The sequence below is a fragment of the Schistocerca serialis genome, chromosome 9 (genome assembly GCF_023864345.2).
Source record: "Schistocerca serialis cubense isolate TAMUIC-IGC-003099 chromosome 9, iqSchSeri2.2, whole genome shotgun sequence".
In the NCBI taxonomy this organism is placed as follows: Eukaryota; Metazoa; Arthropoda; class Insecta; order Orthoptera; family Acrididae; genus Schistocerca; species Schistocerca serialis.
The window spans coordinates 308,954,356-308,971,422 of record NC_064646.1 but is presented as its reverse complement, the minus strand read 5'-3'; positions in this window follow the sequence as shown (position 1 = coordinate 308,971,422).

Sequence of the window (17,067 nt, the reverse complement as noted above, 5' to 3'; positions counted from 1 at the left end):
ATTGCGTTCCAAACACTCTGTCAAGCAAGTGGTCATAGTGTTTCGTCCGATGAGCGTATCTCGCGTAGTCGTCTGTGAATGGAATACGAAGGAAGGATGTGCACTGATAAGCCGCAACATTATGACCACTGTCCACGGCGACGTTGGACGCCACCTGGTGACGTTGCGGGCGCATGACGCGGTAACAAAAGTGTGTAAGCGAAGCAGACACGGACAGGGCATCTCCCTAGCGAAGATGTGGGCTGCAGATGAGGAAATCCATTGAGATAAGCAACATTGACAAAGGGCAGTTTATTATTACACGGAGCCTGTGAACGAGTATCTCGAAAACGGCGAATCTGGTCGTATGTTCACGTGCTACTGTTGTGAGCATTTACAAAAAGAGATAGGAGGGCAGGGAATCAACCACTAGGCGCTAATTGTTTGGACGTCCACGACTCTTCGCATAACGGAGGATTCGGAGGAGTGTCTGCTATGTAAGGTAGGGTAGATGGTGATATCTGGCATCTCTGGCGAAAGAGCACAATGCTGGTGCACGCTCTAGTGCTTCGGAGCGCACCGTTCATCGTAGATTGTTGAACGCGGAGCTCCGCAGCTGTCCACCCCTAAGTGTTTACGTGCTGTCCAAGATGCTACTCCAGGCCCGTGTAAAAATGAACGTGCGCAACGAAAAATAATAAACGCTAAAATGATGATAGGGCCCTGTCTGACTAGCCCCTGAAGCAGATCTTAGGATCTCTTAATGCTCTTTTCGCATATAAATTACAATCAAAATATAAATGAATGATGAAGGCAACTAATACTACTAAATGATAAATGTTGTTGTTCAATATATATTTATTATAGATCAAAATGAACCGTTTAAGTGCAATTGTCTACATTTCCTAACTAACGCGAGATGACTGACATCTACGTACCAATCACTAGAAGACACAACTTTCAAAGATGATCTACGGTGGTGTGGAACCTCAGTGGAAATAAACTAACGTGATCACAGCTGTTCAGCTTTATAGCCCTCATAAGCCGAAGCAATTTGCGATATCACCGTATGTACTGCGTCCGGTGCGTCGAAGTGATGGTTCTCGTACTCGTCTACGACGATGGAAGAATTCCAGCCACATATAAACTCTTTCAAACACTAGGACGGCAGAAGGTGGTCCTCTGACTAACATACTCTAATACTGTCTTCTTCTCTCTGTGTTCTACAGACGAGAAACACGAACTCCCAGCCACAAGGACGGAGTTCAGATAATGTCTCAACGTATGTATAGGCAGAAGTAGTGCTCTCAATTACTGAATGCTGCGTACTCAGCGACGACTTCCAACCCGGAGGTGAAGTCCAGAATCGTATAGATTCGCAACAGTACAGTGCCTAACTGTTCTAACTATAAACTCTCCTGAGAGCAAAGACAGCAAGTCCGTTTGTACCAACTAAGCTGATACCGAGTGACCGTCACACATAGGTGCTCACAATGGAAGACTTCGTCTCTCCACCGCTCGCTTCCCAGCAAGGCTCGGCTCCCCACCCTCGTAACAAAGAAGGCGAATCACATTCTCGTAACCACGGAATATTCTCCCTCTCTTCAGCATCTTCCGAACGCTGACCAACTATATTTTAGTCTTTTGTCGCCCAGCGTCGAAAGTTTGCGAGGAATACCTATACCAGTACAATGGTATGCTTCTGAGATAAAAATCATCACATGATACCTAATTGTGTTTGTAGATCATGGCAAAGTATGTGGATGAGTGCTTGTAAGGTGCGAAATTATAGCCACTTTACAGCTGACGCTACGACATCGTCAGTTACGATTGTAAAGGACACGAGACCATGGGGTTTCGTTTGTCGATCAATGGGAACGTGTTGGCTCTTCATGCGAATTGTCTTTATGCTACACTAGGTCGATCGATGGTTGTCTCTACGAACGCCATTATCAAGTTGAACGGCGGCTCTTAAACGTGCAGCGCACCTCTGACGCAAACTGGTGGGAGCAGTGTTAAGCTATGAGAGACATTCTCCTGGGCTTCCATGGGACATGTGATAGTAATTGAAGACACGCAGACAGCTGCGAACCAACTGCATCCCTTTATGCTTGGCGAGTTCCCCGACGGCGATGTAATCTTTCAGCTGTATAACTGTCCGTGTCTCGGAGCCAGAGCCCTGCTACAGTGGTTTGAGGAGCATTATAGTGAACTCACGTTGATGCCATGGCGACCAAATTCGCCTATGTAAGTCCTATGGATCCCTCAGGATCACTATCGGGCGCCACAGCGGCATACGCATATCAGCGGCCCGTCATTTGCGCGAATTACATGACCTGTATGTAGACATCTAATGCCACACACCTCCACAAATCTACCAACGGACTGTGGGATCCCTTATATGCAGAATCAGTGAGGCATTCAGGTCCAAAGACAGACAAACAAGCTATTAAGCGGGTGGTCATAATGTTTTGCTCATCACTATATAGAGGAAAAGGTGTAAAAATTGGCACAGGTGTAATTATTGGGACCCCTCACGAAGAGGGTATAGGGAGTGCTGCAATCTGGCGACCAGGACTGAAAGCGGTGACTGTTGTTGATAGACGGTAGCAGTGAACTTTGGAAGCATTGTTCCAAACAGTGTAGTTACAGCATCGGTTATTGAGTGAATTGGTGGTTGTTCAGGACCCGTTTGGAATGTATGTGAAATTGTTTTCTTTTTGTATCCTTGTGATTAGATTACAACAATTTCTCAGTGATATCCGGAATAACGGAATCCTAAGCTACTTTTAGAAGCACGTTTTACGTTACACACGCTTTTAGGTTAGATGTGGTAGTGGCTATGTTGTTTAAGAATGGTTGGTGTAAATATGGACCCATTGTGTTGGTGCAAAGATGGGCCCTATTTAAGGATGGCCCATAATTACACCATCTGTTCTCTTAAACATTGTAAGATATTTAAACAATTTTATGGGGATATGGTTAGTCGAATTTTGTTTAAAGTTCACACAACAACATCCAAACAAACAGAATTTCAAAATCGCGATAATAGACCCTAGTGCTTTTGTTCGCCCTTGCAGAACGCCGAGAACGAAGAAGCGCCATGAACGTAAGAACCAGAGGCATCAGTGGGATAGATCTCAGATGGTACGTGCTACAGCAGCTGTGAAAGTAAAGGAGGCTTCTGTGAAAGTTGCTTCAAGAACATTCGGAATGCCTCGTACCACTCTTCAGAGATTTCGTAAACCTGACATAATTCCCGAGCAAACGGATCAAGAGAAGAGACACAGATTGGAACGAAACCAATGCTAAATGCAGACCTCGAAAAACAGTTAGTTTCTTTACTTGAGGTGGAGCAAAAGTTCTTCGGGTGTACTTTGACGAATCTGAGAAGAATGGCATTTTTACTTGCCCAGAGAAATAGTTTGACAACCCCTTTCAGAGGAGGAGAAGCAGGATGAGATTGGGCTGACCTTACTCTTGACACAAGGATCAGCTTGTGGAACTTCATATTCCAGAGCCTCAGGCTTCAGTAAAGAGAATGTGATGGTTTTCTTTGATTTATTGGCAGACACTTTCAACGAACACACATATCATCTACATCTACATCTACATTTACATCTATATTTATACTCCGCAAGCCACCCAACGGTGTGTGGCGGAGGGCACTTTACGTGCCACTGTCATTACCTCCCTTTCCTGTTCCAGTCGCGTATGGTTCGCGGGAAGAACGACTGTCGGAAAGCCTCCGTGCGCGCTCGAATCTCTCTAATTTTACATTCGTAACTGCTACCAGTGTTTGTTCCGCTATCATATAATCATACAATAAAGAATCCTTCTTTCTATGTATTCGCAATACATTACATTTGTCTATGTTAAGGGTCAGTTGACACTCGCTGCACCAAGTGCCTATCCGCTGCAGATCTTCCTGCATTTCGCTACGATTTTCTAATGCTGCAACTTCTCTGTATAGTACAGCATCATCCGCGAAAAGCCGCATGGAACTTCCGACACTATCTACTCGTTCATATATATATTTTGTGAAAATCAATGGTCCCATAACACTCCCCTGTGGCACGCCAGAGGTTACTTCAACGTCTGTAGAAGGCTCTCCATTGAGAACAACATACTGTGTTCTGTTTGCTAAAAACTCTTCAATCCAGCCACACAGCTGGTATGATATTCCGTAGGCTCTTACTTTGTTTATCAGGAGACAGTGCGGAACTGTATCGAAAGCCTTCCGGAAGTCAAGGAAAATAGCATCTACCTGGGAGCCTGTATCTAATATTTTCTGGGTCTCATGAACAAATAAAGCGAGTTGGGTCTCACACGATCGCTGTTTCCGGAATCCATGTTGATTCCTACAGAGTAGATTCTGGGTTTCCAGAAACGACATGATACGCGAGCAAAAAACATGTTCCAAAATTCTACAACAGATCGACGTCTTAGGTATAGGTCTATAGTTTTGCGCATCTGCTCGACGACCCTTCTTGAAGAATGGGACTACCTGTGCTCTTTTCCAATCATTTGGAACCTTCCGTTCCTCTAGAGACTTGCGGTACACGGCTGTTAGAAGGGGGGCAAGTTCTTTCGCGTACTCTGTGTAGAATCGAATTGGTATCCCGTCAGGTCCAGAGGACTTTCCTTTGTTGAGTGATTTCAGTTGCTTTTCTTTTCCTTGGACACTTATTTCGATGTCAGCCATTTTTTCGCTTGTGCGAGGATTTAGAGAAGGAACTGCAGTGCGGACTTCCTCTGTGAAACAGCTTTGGAAAAAGGTGTTTAGTATTTCAGCTTAACGCGTGTCATCCTCTGTTTCAATGCCATCATCATCCCGGAGTGTCTGGATATGCTGTTTCGAGCCACTTGCTGATTTAACGTAAGACCAGAACTTCCTAGGATTTTCTGTCAAGTCAGTACATAGAATTTTACTTCCGAATACAGTGATCGCTTCACGCATAGCCCTCCTTACGCTAACCTTGACACCGTTTAGCTTCTGTTTGTCTGAGAGGTTTTGGCTGCGTTTAAACTTTGAGTGAAGCTCTCTTTGCTTTCGCAGTAGTTTCCTAACTTTTTTGTTGTACCACGGTGGGTTTTTCCCGTCCCTCACAGTTTTACTCAGAACGTACCTGTCTAAAACGCATTTTAAGATTGCCTTGAACTTTTTCCATAAACACTCAACGTTGTCAGTGTCTTTGAGTGAAACTCTCTTTGCTTTCGCAGTAGTTTCCTAACTTTGTTGTTGTACCACGGTGGGTTTTTCCCGTCCCTCACAGTTTTACTCAGAACGTACCTGTCTAAAACGCATTTTAAGATTGCCTTCAACTTTTTCCATGAACACTCAACATTGTCAGTGTCGGAACAGAAATTTTTGTTTTGATCTGTTAGGTAGTCAATAATCTGCCTTCTATTACTCATGCTAAACAGATAAACCTTCCTCCCTTTTTTTATATTCCTATTTACTTCCATATTCAGGGATGCTGCAACGGCCTTATGCTCACTGATTCCCTGTTCTGCGCTTACTGAGTCGAAAGGTTCCGGTCTGTTTGTTATCAATAGGTCCAAGATGTTATCTCCACGAGTCGGTTTTCTGTTTAATTGCTCGAGTTAATTTTCGGATAGTGCACTCAGTATAATGTCACTCGATGCTCTGTTCCTAACACCTGTCCTAAACATCTGAGACTATAACATGTCTAACATCTGCTGCGTGGTGTCTGTTGTTCTATATCGTGTCTCCCTGCCACTTTCGCGCAACGACACTCCGAGCGTGTTTTTTTTTAGGGTAATTGACTAGTTTGCACCTGGGACCTGTTGCTGGTAAGGAGACGCCAGACCACACATGACATGTAGAGTTCAGAAGAGTTCAGTGAGACTAGCGATGATATAATAAAATACTTAATGATTTCAGCATCAGCTCCACTGCACTCCCTGTAAAAGAATCTTAATACTAACTAAATTTAGTGGAAGGGGTTCAAGGCTTTCCTGTTTTTAGTTAGCTGGTAAAACAACGTCGAAAAAGCAGTGAAGTTTACCATTGGAAATTTTATTCTGCTCACAAAACATTGTTTATAAATTGCACTATTGATAAAAGGAAATATTTTAATACAGGATGATAAAAACCAACTGCGTTCAACAAAAATGTGAACGAATATTTCCTGAATGGGTTTCCAAGTTCTACAATGGATCAAAGGATGACCTATGCCATATCACATCTATAATCTAGGTTTAAATTAAGTTTCACAAAAGAGTAAACTATCAAAATGGTCTACAGTGACCCTCAATTATCTTTAATTACCTATCTAACTTGTAAATTACAGTGGCTGATGTGGCTTCTCAATAACTATATAACAGAAAAATCATCGCGTTTCAGATTTTTACTTCAAGTGGCAAATGTGAACACCATGAGCTTTAATTGACGATCGACACTAGTATTACGCAAAAAGGAGGTGTAACAGATGAGACTTCTGCAGTTCTGAGTGAAGCTTTATGCGCTGTTATGCAGCATCGCGTGCATTCATTACCTTGTTGGTGTTCGTCAGTGGGCGGCGGGCAGCGCAGCTCCGCTCACCTCGCCGTCTCGGAAGCAACTCTCTCCTGACTTCTCCTTACTACAATTTACCGAAGTTGGTTTAAAAAAACTATCTGGCTGTGTTTTCATCTCACCAATCAGGGTCTCAATGTTAACCTCAAGCTCCAATACAAAAATTCTATCTACACAATGAGAAACGTTATACTTTTCGTTGTGGGGCAATGTTTTTAAACTTTGCAATGTAACAGAGACGCGAAAAAGTCTCATGCTAAAACTTGCAGCTGGTGTGGTCCTTTTAGTGTTATCGTAAGATCTATACTGTTCTTCTGGAGGAATCTATCTTTTAACATGGGCTGGGGGGGGGGGGGTGGTCCTAGCGGTTAGCTGGCGACGTGGGTGTCCGTCCCTTATTGTAGGGCCTTCTAGATTAACACGGTTCTGCTCTCAGCTTCTGTTCTCGTTTCTCCTCTCGGAACTGCGTCTGTCACACGGTGGGAAGGTATGACATGCATTTAGGCATTCTTGTGTTAGTCTGTGGTATTCCATTTGCTCACTGTTTACTCGTATTACTTTGGTTAATTTAATGTCACGATTTATTCAGAGCTATGTGACATACTACTCGATTTGCATATCATGTCAGGGTTTTCATGGAAGGTGTTGGTTTTGCCTGACACCTTACATATCACCACCGTTCGAATTTAATTTTTGTACTGAAGTTAGGCAATGATTCAAACGTTGTCTAATGCAGTCAAAAATTATTCCGTTATCTAAATTTTGTTGCCTACTGTTCAGCCACGTTATTCTGTTCTATGCTAGTTTGTATTACTAATTTATATTTTTATATTCTTTCGCATTATTATCAAGAATATGTTTATATTGACAAGGGAAGAATATTTTTACTCTATTATAATAATTATTTTTTTAATTATTTTCTTTCTTTATTTAATTGTGAAGTTTGTTTTTTAAGAAGTTTGTTATCGAAAGTGAGGAGTCTTTCACATCGATTTTCTTAGAAATATTGTTTTTTATAAATGTAGTAATTAAGTAAAATTTATTCCTAACACATTTTCTAAATATCATGTACAAGTAAAATGTGCTTGTTTCTAAACACTCATTTCAACATTTTTACACTAACAAATAAGAATTATTTCCAAGAACTGCTTTGACAAAGAAATATACATACACAAGTATTGAGATATTATCCTAACAAATGGTACAAATGTTAAAAAAAAGGGAAAACATCCAACAAGATAATTTTTTATTTTTATTTTTATAAGGAGAAAATAAGTAAAATATAGTTATTCTTTTATTTTTATGAGGAGAAAATAAGTGGCATATAGTTTTAGTGTTTATTATGCCTTACTTTTGTTTTTTATATACTGTCCATTTCAGAACTAATGACTTATTTTTATCGATAGTCTCTTTTTTACTTAAGCCCATAGTCAATGACTGTTATTTTGTAGTTTATTAGCTGTCTGGTGTGCTTAACTTATTTAGTTTTTCACACATTTCTTTTGCACAATTCCTACATCACATAATTTGATTTCACACATTCACGCAATCCTATGAATGTTTAACCATGAGGTTGGCGAATGTTTTTGCATGAAGGTGATGGACTTGAGCGAGATGGATGTGGGCAAGTAGTTGATGTACACCTTCGTTCGTCGTTCCTTGTTGGCTTTGCAAGTGTGTGTTGCTGTTGTGGAGGTCCCATAATGGAATGGAGCTGTGAGTGCAGAATCTCGTGGTTTACTGGCTTTGTACGTGTGAAAGTCATCGTTATGTGTCGCTGAAAGCGATCGTTTTTGATTGTAATCGCGGATGACTAGTTTACAATAGTATAGGGATTTGGGAAGGTATGTCGTCTATTCTTCACCCATCTTCTTTCTTGGTCTCAATTTTGCAAATCTTCAACTTCTGTTCTTCCTTCTTTTTCTCTGCTTCTTACTTGCTTCTTGGTTCTTCTCTGGGCAGGATATGGAAATATTTATTGATAACTAGTCGCTTTGAAGTTCTCCTCTTAGTAACAGTTTGATAAATTGTTTGGGCATGTCATTTTTACTTTGTGGAAGTTTTCTTCAGTTTCGTGCATCAGCATGCTGTTTAATAGCAGTAGTGTGACTTTTACACATATTTTTTTGCCAGTGGGGGCTTGCCCAAGCGGTCTTCTCGTCAGGCCGTTTTTTGCTCGCTCCGCTGAGTTGGGGCGTTTGGAGACCCTTCTGGTGTGCGGTGTCCTGTCCTGTCTCTGCAGGGTTCCACCACTGTGTGGTTGCGTGTTCTGTCCCAGCAGGGTTCCGCCACCCTGTGGTTCAGCTTGGCAGCAGATTTATTTACTGCCCACTTTGGCTACAAGGGCCTTCTGTTGGTCTTCGCTGTCCTTTCCCTTCTCTCGACGTTCCTGCCTTGTAGGAACCGTGTCTTGCTAATTACGTCCTTTCCTTTCTTGATACTTCTCGCGTTGCAACTTGTGGGTCATTGCATCTCGTCCTTGCTGGAGTTTTTGCAATGGTTCTTACAAAAAGTTTTACTTATAATCATCTTACGTATGTCTAGTACCTACATTGTTTCACGGCTTCTTAAAAGCTTTACAAATTTCGGCGCCCTTTCCATGTTACAATTCTAAGATATTTTGAGTCTTAACGTCTACAAGAATCCTCAAATTCGTTTTTTATTTTTATGTAGTGTCGTGCTGTATTGCATTTTAGTATTTCATGCTGTTAGACTATCTACGCTTTATCCCTTCACCTTAATCTATGGTACTATTGGTGTTATTTTTGTTTTTGTTTTTATTGAAACTACTTTTTTCCCACCTTCCTCTCTCTTCATTCTTCTTTCTCCTGACGATCTTATCTGCAACATAATCTTGAAATATTGTGCTGATTATTTACCAGTAATAAAATTAATCTTCAGACTTTTTGATATGGCGCACATGGTGAGGTCCTAAGGTTTTGACTGTTTTTGGGTTCATTAGTTCCACAGCATTATCATGAGCAATTTGGCTAATTATGACAGGTCCTTTTCATGCAGCGTAAAACTTATATATTTTGTGTTTGTGTTTGCTGGAGAGATGGTGTGTTTTTACAAATACTTTCTGGCCTACTGAGAATGTTCTTTTAATTGCTGCACTATCTCCTCTTTCTTTTCTTTTAATGGCTGCCTTTCTGATGTTGGAGAGTGCTGTTGCTATGACTTGTTTGTGCTGTCTACATGGTACAATAGGAAATCTAACATTTTCTCTGGTTATGTTTGGGGGTTCAATATTTTTAAGTACAGTAACTGGAGGTACTAGTGTAGTGCTATGTGGCATTTCATTTATTACTTCTTGAAAATCTTTAAGGTATATATCCCAAGTGTTGTGTGTTTTGCCTGCATGTAATCGGCATAAAGTGCCTATGTCCTTCATATATCGTTCTGCTGGATTTACGCTAGGTTTGTACTTAGATATGTAGATGGGTTTTATTTTGTGTTGTTTTAACGTGTTCTGCCATTCCACTGATTTTTACTGTGGGCCATTATCCGAAATTATTCGTTCCACTCGACCTATTTGTCTGAGAAAATCTTGTCTAAATGCTTTACTTATAGTAAGACCTTTTGCCCATTTTAATGATGTCAAGGTAACATATTTAGAAGTAAGTTCCAAAACGACAAATATGAAAATATATCCATTTTTGTGCGTGGGAGGGGCCCCATCAGATCTGTTGCAGCTATTTTTTTATTCTTTTAGGGATTATTGGAAACATAGGTGGTTTGGTTTGGAAAGTGACGTGTTTAGCCCTCATACATTTTTTGCATTTGACTAATACTGTTCTAATTCGTCTTTCCATATTAGGAAAATGGCTTGTTTGTTTTATTTTTAAAAAGCATTTCTTTGGTCCAAAGTGGCCATTACTTAAATGTGTATACCATATGTACTTATTAATTAGTTCATCTGGGATATAAACTAACCATTCATTCGTTGCAACATTTCGTCTAAAAAATAAAACATTGTTTTTTACGAGATAGTGCTGTCGAATGTCTGGAAAATCCTTACTTCTCCACTTGTGTTTGATTCCTAGTATTTCGGGATCCTTGTCCTGTTCTTTGCCTATGTTTTTCAATGCTGTCGTAATGTAGTTTTCGAAAGGTACTTGGATTTTGTTACATTTACTGTGACCCCATGCTCTTTCATGATCTGTACAAACTGATTTAATGTGTCGTTGTGATGTTCCCAAGAGGGTTCTGCTATAATCACATCATCAACATAACAAGTAATTTTCTGTAAAATTTCAGGACTGAGTATAGTATTAAATCCCCTAATAAACGCTGCTGATGATATGTTTAAACCAAATGGCAATCCTTTAAACTGGTAACATCTACCGAATACGATAAATGCTGTAAATTTTCTACATTCTGGGGCCAATTCTATTTGCCAGAAACTACTCCGTAAATCAATTTATGAAAATATCTTAGCACCGTGGAAGTTTTGTATCAATTCCTCTAATTTTTCTTGGCGATCTGTCTCAGTGATTATGATTGTGTTGATCTGTCTGGAATCAAGCACTAACCTGATGCTCCCATCTCGTTTTTGTACAATATGCAGCGGGCTGTTGTATGTGGAGGTAGCTGGTTCAATAATATCGTCATCTAACATTTTAGATATCTCCTGGAATACTTTATTCCTGTAGCTTAATGGGATTGTATAGGTTGGCACTCTAAATGGTTTGTGCTGTTTTACTTCAAACTTGTACTGAAAGTGTTTAATACTGCCAGTCTTAGGTAAAAATACCTCTGCTTTATCTCGTAAAATACCCTCTAATTCTCTTTTACTGTGTTCCGAAATACCTTGAACTTCTTGCAATTTTTCGTCGATTTCTTTATGGACTTCTAACATGAGTTAAGGCGATTCCCCCTTTTGTGCATACCATTCAAATTCTTCTCGCGTCATTCTTAATTGTTTGTTTATAACTGGTATTTCTTCTAATTTTAGCTTTTGCTCAAAGAGAAGTGTGACACTCCCGAATGTTACGCTACCTTTCCCCATATCTATTATCGCTCGTCTCTCATTTAAAAAATCTGCACCTATAATCAAATCTACATTTGGTTTAGGTATAATCACGAAGTTGGCTTCGATCTTTTGACCTTGACAGGAAAGAGTTAACCTTGTTTGTCTCGTAACTTCCGCAGCATTATTTCTAATAGGACCTATTACTTTAATCTTACGTGTTTTTAGAACTGGCAATTCCTTGGTTCAAATGGCTCTGAGCACTATGGGACTTAACAGCTATGGTCATCAGTCCCCTAGAACTTAGAACTACTTAAACCTAACTAACCTAAGGACATCACACATATCCATGCCCGAGGCAGGATTCGAACCTGCGACCGAAGCAGTCGCGCGGTTCCGGACTGAGCGCCTAGAACCGCTAGACCACCGCGGCCGGCTGGCAATTCCTCATTGGAATTACACTGCATGAATAAATTCTCTGAGATCGCAGTCAGTTCACTTCCGCTATCAATTACGATGTTGACTGGGATGTGATTTACCATGGCCTTCACAATTGGTTGAATTTGAAAGGGTTGGTTCTGTTCTTCTTCTTCTTGCATCAACGAATCCACCACTGAATCATACATGAGTCTTTTTAGGAATTTCCCTTGTGAATACGAACTTTCTGTAGGATAAGCTTCGACTGCTACTTCTCTCTCTTTTATTTCCTCTTCTGTATTTCTTCCTTCATTTACGCTTTCTTCAACATCCTCTACTTTTTCCTCATCCTCGTCTATCTTCTCCTTCTTCGTCGCTACTTCCACATAATCGCATCTAAATGCTCTAATTATCGCTTCATAACTTCCTTCATTATATACGTTGGGTTGTGTGCCCACTCGTAACTTATTTTCAACTTCTGTCGACTGCGCATTATCCTCATTGAATTCGCTTTCCCTGGTTTCCATCTCAAATAGCTCTGGAATACTCATTACTTCGTCCTTTCCTCCTACATTCGTTGTGCATGCCTCTGGTAATTCATCTTCTTCGTCAGTATTCTCCCAATCAATTTCGTCCCAACGCGATATTGTTATTTTCTTGTCTTCGTTTTCATCTGGTCCCTGCGGATTTGTTTCTTCCTTCTTTTCTTCTCGTGATAAGATTTTTACTTCTCTGTTCAAGGTGCTGCAATTGTCCTGGGTCGGTGCGTCACTCTCTTTGGCATGGGCGCTTAGCTGTCAATTCGAACGTTTATCGGGGTTTGGTGGTCTTACCTCCACCTCTTCTATCTGTATTCTCTTTTCTTGTTCAGCTTGTTGATAGTGGTTTCTTTGTTGATAATTTGTCGGTCTATTGGTTCTCCAGTACCCGTTCCGGTTGTCGTTATTCCCTCTGTAATAGTTGTTGCCGTTCCTGGGTGAATTATAATTATTGCCATATTCTCTTCTAAATCCATAACCGGTTCTCTGTTGAAATCTATTGTCGTTTCTTGGTGCGAAGTTATCACATGGTTCGTAATTATTGTTTCTTCGTACTGTGTCTTGTGGATTCCACTGCTTTTTGCTTTCGTTTTCGCGTGCGCTTCGTCTTTTTCTTGCGTCATCTTCCGAAAATATGAACTCTAGTTCCTTTAGAATACCTTTAAATGCTTTGACGTCATTGACTCCGCGACCTACTAATGATTGCTGGTATTGCAATGGTAACTTCATCGCGCATAATTTAATCAACTTGAAACGTCCCCTTTGAACAATTACAAATGACTGTGCTTAAACTGACACACAATATTTTGTTAGCGCAACGCAATCTGACTTTCAAAATTCCCTACAAAAGAATGGCCCTGACTAACATTAAGCTATACCTTTCACAAATCACTTACCTCACAAAAATCTTGGTTACTCGAACTACTGCAATACAGCGAGCTCCACTACTGCCAGCTAAATAACAGATTCAAACTACGGAAGGCACTAACTACTGATAGGGATAGTTAGCAAATGAAAGATATTAATAGAGAACAAACAATGTATTTACCTTGATATCATCATATATAAATATAGCAGTTCATGACAAATTACAAAACTCCGCCATCTCTCTCCCCACATCCACCACTGCTGGCGGCTCACCTCCAACTGCGCAACGCTACGCGCTGTTCACAGCCAGCTGCCTAACACTACAATGGCGAGTATTACAACAATGCAAAGCAGCCACAGACTGCACACAGCACAGCCAGTAATTTTCATACAGAGGTGGCGTTACCAATAAAAAAACCTAAACAGCCTACTTACAAACTCTCCGTCACTGTTTGGTACATCTAAGCATTGATTTTTCTTTGCCATTAATTCGAAAAAATTCACGGGACTCTTCTCTCTTGAATTTTCAAAATATGGGTTCTGTAATAATTCGTACTTCACTCTGTTCTGTGCTTCGCTGGACCAATATCGTGAGAGAAACTTCTCTCTGAAATATTCGTACGATCGGCATGTCGCTGCAACATTCTGCATGGTTTCTGCGACTGTTCCTGACATGTGTGCACATATAAAGTCTAATTTGTGTGCTAGTGTCCAGTGTTCTGGTAATCCTACTCGGAATTGATCAATAAAAGTTCGTAGATGTAATGAGTTTCCTTCTCGAAAGTGTTGAAATTTTCTGACTGTGAGGAAATGATCGTTGTCGTATTTCGTCATAGTTCCATATGAAATTCGCGATTCTTCGCCACTTTTGTTTCTGATCATTTCTCCCGTCGTTCTTTCCGGTTGTGGTAGATCCATTGGATATTGTCCACGGTAACTTTCGCCTACCCATGCGTAGTATCTTTGGAGTGGTACGCAATAATTTTCTTCCATCGGTTGTGAACGTGTAGGTGAATGCATTGCACTGTACTCTTCGCGACCTGGCTTTCCATTGTCAGGTATTGGTTCGGTATCTTGTCTGGCTAACCTTGCTGCTTCATTGCACGATCCAAACTGTCTTGAAACATAAATTTGTGGTTCCGCATGTGTTTGTGATGACGTTTGTTCATCAGGAATTTCGAAACGTGTTTGTTGCTGTACAGGCTGTCTGATTTCACGTATGTTACTTTCCGCCTGTGATTGGAATCGCAAATGCGTAATATCTTCGTTAATTGCTTGTTTTTCCGGTGCTGTTACAGATACGGATGTGGTTGCAGACTCTGTGCTTGTTCGATCCTGTTCACTTCGCTCTTCAATGGTTTGCAACAACTCTGTTCGCAATTTCTGAAATTGTCGCTTCGTTTGCGCTTCTATTTTGACTATGCGGTTATCATATCTTTTCAGCGCTGCTTTTGTGATACGTTTGTGTAACACACTGTTTTCAACAACTTCACGCGCTGTACCTGCTGCTTGTCTAGTAATTTCATTTATCTGTTTCTCTAGTTTCTTGACTTCTCCCTGGGTGTTGTTACGTAATGTTTTGATCTCGTCCTGAATGTCATTACGCAATGTTTGTACGTCCGCTTGTAGCTTGTCAATGTCTGTTCTCAATTGATTGTGACCTGTTATTAAGTTTCCTATCACTTCTCGAGATTCTTTTGCCTCGTCTTCAATATGACTTAGGTGTAACTGAATTTTTTTGTTTTGTTCTTTAATCGCACGCATTTGTCTCGTGGTTTCTGCATTCTGAATTTGAGTTTGCTTCGCTATGTCTTTATTTTGCCTTGTCATGGTTTCCGTAATTTGTTGTAATAAATCTGCCAGATTGGTGGGTCCTATTGCGTTTTCTTCCGACGTCCTACGCTCTGTGTTTTCTCCCAAGAGTTGGTTCGCAACCGATTGCATTGAACTGTGTGGTGACACGTTTCTGCTCGAATTCCTTGTATTCTGTGGTGAGGGAGCTCTGATTACTTGTGCTATGGGTTCTACGTATTCAAGACGCAAGTTAGAATCCTCATCGGCTGTATCTCTACTTTCCTGCTCCTCTGTCGTGTGGTGACCTAGGTTTTCTGTGCCTTAACGTACATTATCCTCGTTATGGTGCGTTATCTGTACTATTTCTCGCGATACTGCATCGTCTGTTGTACTGTCCTCTATTCTCTGTCCATCTTCATACTGGGTCTCTACCTCAATTCGGTCAAGGTCTCGATCTGCCATTGCTAATCTTTCCGAATCCCTTATTTTCTGTTTTAAAAGCAATTCACGCGCCCTACTTCGAGTCAACATGCTCTCATACGATCTCACGCGTTTCATAAACTTTTTGTTCACACGACTTGACACTTATTATACCCAAGACTGACAATCCATTCACTTACTTGTTGGGTCAGAACTAACTTGTCAACGATGTATCCGCCACCTGTGCGCTTGCATTGAGGAGAAAACTTAATTCTAACAATTTTTAAAATTCATAACTTAATTATGCTATTGTCTCTGCTAGAATGTCTCACTTTTTATTGAATACTTTCTTGCTATCTATCGCTGCAGCTACTGTTTTCAACTATTTATGCCTTTCAAAAAAAATTTTTTTATTATTAGGAAAATTTTTTAACAGGATATTTTTCTGACCTAGTTAGGCATATGGCCGACCTTCAATCATGGTATTTTACCATCCTGGCAGGGTCGCCATTCTCTAACATTCTACGTGGTGTCTGTTGTTCTATATCGTGTCTCCCTACCACATTCGCGCAACGACGTCCTGAGCGGTTTTTTTTATTTTTTAAGGAATTAACTAGTTTGAACCTGGGACCTGTTGCGGGTAAGGAGAAGCCAGACCGCACATGACATGTAGAGTTCAGAAGAGTTCAGTGAGACTAGCGATGATATAACCAAATACTTAATGATTTCAGCGTCAGCTCCACTGCACTCCCTGTAAAAGAATCTTAATACTAACTAAATTTAGTAGAAGGGGTTCAAGGCTTTCCTATTTTTAGTTGGCTGGTAAAATAACGTCGAAAAAGCAGTTAAGTTTACCATTGGAAATTTTATTCTGCTCACAAAACATTGTTCATAAATTGGACCATTGATAAAAGGAAATATTTTAATACAGGATGATAAAAACCAACTGCGTTCAACAAAAATGTGAACGAATATTCCCTGAATGGGTTTCCAAGTTCTACAATGGATCGAAGGATGACCTATGCCATATCACATCTATAATCTAGGTTTAAATTAAGTTTCACAAAAGAGTAAACTATCAAAATGGTCTACAGTGACCCTCAATTATCTTCAATTACTTATCTAACTTGTCGTAAATTACAGTGGCTGATGTGGCTTCTCAATAATTATGTAACAGAAAAATCATCGCGTTTCAGATTTTTACTTCAAGTGGCAAATGTGAACACCATGAGCTTTAATTGACGATCGACACTAGTATTACGCAAAAAGGAGGTGTAACAGATGGGACTTCTGCAGTTCTGAGTGAAGCTTTATGCGCTGTTATGCGGCATCGCGTGCATTCATTACCTTGTCGGTGTTCGTCAGTGGGCGACGGGCAGCACAGCTCCGCTCACCTGGCCCTCTCGGAAGCAACTCTCTCCTAACTTCTCCTTACTACAATTTACCGAAGTTGGTTTAAAAAATTATCTGGCTGTGTCTTCATCTGACCAATCAGGGTCTCAATGTTAACATCAAGCTCCAATACAAAAATTCTGTCT